The sequence below is a fragment of the Silurus aristotelis genome (assembly GCF_946808225.1).
Source record: "Silurus aristotelis genome assembly, chromosome: 19".
Classification (NCBI taxonomy): Eukaryota; Metazoa; Chordata; class Actinopteri; order Siluriformes; family Siluridae; genus Silurus; species Silurus aristotelis.
In genome coordinates, this window is record NC_139592.1 from 23,741,529 (window position 1) to 23,746,528 (window position 5,000).

At 41.7% G+C, this 5,000-nt stretch overlaps 1 protein-coding gene across 1 annotated transcript in view; it reads right to left on the reverse strand.

Moving 5' to 3' along the window:
• The window catches only part of nhsa (Nance-Horan syndrome a (congenital cataracts and dental anomalies)), a 29,266-nt gene that overhangs the window by 21,985 nt on the left and 2,281 nt on the right, over positions 1–5,000 (reverse strand). The window lies entirely within an intron of this gene.

Consider the following 5,000-nt stretch of genomic DNA (forward strand, 5'->3'; position numbering starts at 1 on the left):
AGAAGAGAAATCAACTCCATAGACAATACACCTTAATTTAGAAAAAGAGTCGAACCAATCACAGAGCCACATTAGGACATTAAGCCAATCACAGAGCTGCATTAATACACTGAGCCAATCACAGAGTCCCATCAATGCTACAAGCCAATCACAGAGCCCCATCAAGGCTACAAGCCAATCACAGAGCCCCATCAAGGCACCGAGCCAATCACAGAATCCCATCAAGGATCCAGGCCAATCACAGATACTCTTTAAAGAGACATTTGCTCGAAATTAAGTGAAAGTAAAAGTATTACACGTTTTCTAGGCCTCTCTCTTTAACAGGGACGAGGCCAAACTAGTTGCAGTACAAGACAATGTTTTTCAGTTCCCCGTAAAAGAAAAAGTTTTATCTATAAAAAACTGCATTCTCATTAGTTTCAGCATTTTCATTGTGTGAATTTGTAACTTTGTGCTGTGTTCATTGTCCCCAAACACAACGTACATTTCATCAAAATCACCGAACAGGGAATGCATTATTCATCCAGAAGGAACGCTGCTCTAACTGGGTTTCTGGCAATCCAGGGAAAATGTGTTTCATCTTCCACTCGTTTACTGCACTGCCAGTTCTCTTTTCTCTCGCTCAGCACTCGGGGCTTTGTGGTGTCTCTCTCTCTCGCTGTCTCTCTCTAGATCACTTATTCTTCCTGGAGAATGTTCCTCTCCTGGACGTGTTTAATGATTAAGTGTGCTGGTTCGGTGGTCTGCTGTAACGACTGCCAGCGTTTTCATGTGATTCATGGCATTTTTCCGTGTGCTGGTGGATTTAAAGGGGAGAAATTCAGCCGGTTGGTGCAGTGAAAAGCAGAGAGCAGGCAGGACGCGGCATCGCCAATCAAACCCATGTGCACTCTGATGTTTCCTCTCGGAGTGTCACGTGAACTATTATTTTACTTTAACAAACCAACATTTTTTACAATACTAAATTTATTTTTAATCCTATACTGTTTTATTCCTGACTATTCATTCAGTTTCTCATTTATTTCCTACGTTATTTATTTCATTATTGAAATTCTATCATGTAGATTTTTTTGCTGCCACATTCAAAAGGATCTCTGTGATCGATCCAGTGTCCTGATAGGTCCAGTGTCCTGATAGGTCCAGTGTCCTGATAGGTCCAGTGTCCTGATAGGTCTAGTGTGCTAAAGCGAGCTCTGTGAATGATCTCGATTGGAGCTCTGACCGTGCTGAACGTAATGAAATATGAACAAGTCTGGAAAATAAAGCTCTGTGGCTCATTTCTGATTTTGTGAGTGTGTACATGTGTGTGTGTGTGTGTGTGTGTGTGTGTGTGTGTGTGTGTGTGTGTGTGTGTGTGTGTGTGTGAGACTTTACTCTGAACTGACCTCCCAGGGGCAAATAAATAGAAATTATTTTCTTTCTGACTGCCATTGTTGGCTACAGTTAAGGCCAAACACACACACACACACACACACACACACACACACACACACACACACACTATCAGGTAGTTCATATCCTGCAGTGCAGAGGTCAGGCTGACTTGTATGGGGTGTTTATGGCTGCAATCTTCTTTAGACATTTTGCAGAAGTCTGGCAACCACTACAAAGCACTCTCCGACTACACACACTGTATTTACGACCCCCCCCCAACATACACACACACACACACACACACACACACCCAAGCACACGCACAAACACACACACCTCTCACTCCAAATTAGTGGGCTCACACAACCTACAACCTGCTCTGTAAATGACAGAGGACAGAAGACGTAAGTGCCGTTATTATCATTATTATCGTGATTATCACCGTGGAGTCATAAACACACACACACACACACACACACACACACACACTCACACACACACAGACACACCACAAAGCCACACAATGCACCAAACCGGAGTGTTTCATCTCTCAAATCACAGTGTACGGCATTTCTGTGTGTGTGTGTGTGTGTGTGTGTGTGTGTGTGTGTGTGTGTGTGTGTGTGTGTGTGTGTGTGTGTGGTGGGGGTGTCGTTCACTCAAACGGCTCATCCAAGAATGGTTTAAGTGTAAAGGAATGCCTTTGAAGAAAAAAAAGTTTTTTTATATATACAGTATACATCTATCTATCTATCTATCTATCTATCTATCTATCTATCTATCTATCTATCTATCTATCTATCTATCTATCTAATCATTTTTGAGTCATTTGGTTCATTTTGTTGCTTTAATCATAAATAAAACAAAATGTTACATTTATGTCCAATAAGCAGATTCTCAACACATCCACCAAATGTGACTATAGTTTCAATAATTTTAAATGTATTTATAACTTCACACGGTCAATGTGGGTTCTGTGATAAAACAATATATGGATACATTTTTTTAATAAAAAAACATGGTGTGTATTTTCTCCTTTTTCCAGAAATCTCATTAAATCCACTGCCGTGATCCTGCTGCTGCAATTTCACCATAAAGGTTAAAGGTCTGAGAAAGTCTGAGCGATGCCACAGGAAATTTGCCATTCCATTTATTTTAGAGCATAAATACTACACACACACACACACACACACACACACACACACACACACACACACACACACACACACACACACACACTAAACACTAATCCCTGGTTTACTATCTACGTGCATCACACTACCACAGTTTTAAGGTTCATGAACTTTCTCAAGTTCTAATGCTCGGTTGAATGAGCTCCACCCTCTACACCAGAATGGCAAGCAGCCACACACACACACACACACACACACGCACACACACACACACACACACACACACACACACACACACACACACACACACACACACACACACACACAGAAACACAAATACACAGACCTGCTTACATTCCAAGACTCTCAACACAATACATCTGTGTATCCAATGACTCAAGATGCTTTTCTGAACACCAGGATTCTCCTCTGCTCTGTTTCCACCCACATGTCTGAAAGTTTTTTACAGCATTCTGTGTGAACGTATTTCTAACAGAAACAATACACTCAGAGTTCACCGAGATTCTTCTCTATTCTGATGTTTGGTGGAACTGAAGCTCTGGTCCTGTATCTGTAAAATTCAATTCACATGATTGTTGTTTCTATGAAAGTGACCAGTAAATGTGAATTGAGTTAGATGACTTTCAGACACCTTCCTGTCTATAATCAGGGTATAAAAATCTCTGTCCTGAAATGACGTCATCTCTTTATCCAACACCCCGACATTTATTTCCATAAATTACATCACATTCAAATCAGCACTTCTACATAACTACAGGATGAGCTGAACAACAAGCTCTCGACTTCGCTCAAACTAATCTAACTATACATTACAGAGGGTAAATAATCTGTTTAGGAGTTCAAACACACACACACACACACACACACACACACACACAGATACTAATCTGGGTTCGGATTTCACAGTTACTGATCTTATCAGGTTCTCCATCACTAGCAAGAAATAGAAAGAGTTCTGCTTTAAGTCTTAGTCAGAAAACGGAGGTGTGTGTGTGTGTGTGTGTGTGTGTGTGTGTGTGTGTGTGTGTGTGTGTGTGTGTGTGTGTGTGAGAGGAACACTCACTCCTAAAGGGAGGAGAAAGTGTTGAACTATTCCAGATTCGCCTCAAAGCAACGCACTGCAGACCACGGCACAGAGCCAGGCACGTGCACCACACACTCGCCTACAAACACACACACACACACACACACACACACTCACACACACACAAACACACAAACACACACACACACACTCACACACACACACTCACATGCATACGCATACACATGGTTACTGAATGTACACAGTGACTCGTGAAAATGTCTGGTCTAAATAAAAAGAGAGCTTCCAGCATTCTGTGCCCTGATTCTGTCAGCATCATGGCTGACGTCACACACACACACACACACACACACACACACACACACACACTCTGCTGGATCCTGAGTTCTGATTGGTCAGGAGTTGATAATAAATTCTCTCTGACAATAAAGCAGGTTTCTATAGTCTGTAGGTTAAATCTTAACAGAAGGAGCCTCCAGTTTCAGCACTTTGTTACAGTCAGAGGTGAAGCTGTAACTGTCACTTCTGCCCTAATGGTGTAATTAGAAGCAATTCTCAATTGTAATGTAGCCACACACACACACACACACACACACACACACACACACACACACACACACATTAGCAGTGATTGTGATTGAGATGAGCACTGTGTGTGTGCCTTTAGGCTCAAGACTGATAAACAAAGGGGGAGGTCCATTCACAACTGCATTAACACAACAATTAGAGGAATTCAGCGCAAACACACACACACACACACTCACACACTCACACAGTTTTACAGTGTGCTATAATTGTGAGGTTTTGTTTTGACTGCTTATTCACTGTAATTATAGGGTCTGACTCGAACTGAAACACACACACACACACACACACACACACACACACACAGAACATCAGGACGTGAGAAATAAAAGACTGGGTCTCTAAGCAGAGGTGTTCTGATTTATGGCTGTGTTTCAAATGGAAAAATCACTTCTGAAGCAGGACACATTTGGAGGATGGATGGCATCGGGGTCATGTCCTAAACGGAATGAGACATCTGAAAGGCCACAGAAACGAGTTAGGTCATGTTCCTGATCTGAATGGAAAATGCCGCCCACTCGGAAAGAAGTCAAATATGGAGTCTTGTCTCAAATCAACATTTAATAAAAATAGGCCTGATGACAGGAGAAAATATGTGCTTCTAAATAGGCGTCTCATTAGGTCGTGTCCCAATCCAAATTTTGCACGATTTAAAGGTGAAAATGTAAAATATTTAGGGATGGTAGGGAACAGTTGGTTGCATCTCAAATGAGATGCTAAAGCCAGAGTAAGAAGAACATTGAGTTGTGTATTTGCTGACAACGTGGCCTTATAAGGAAGCAGTAAGAAATCAGAAACCTTTCAATCCAATGCAGTTCTGAGCGTTTTAACACCAAGCGCGA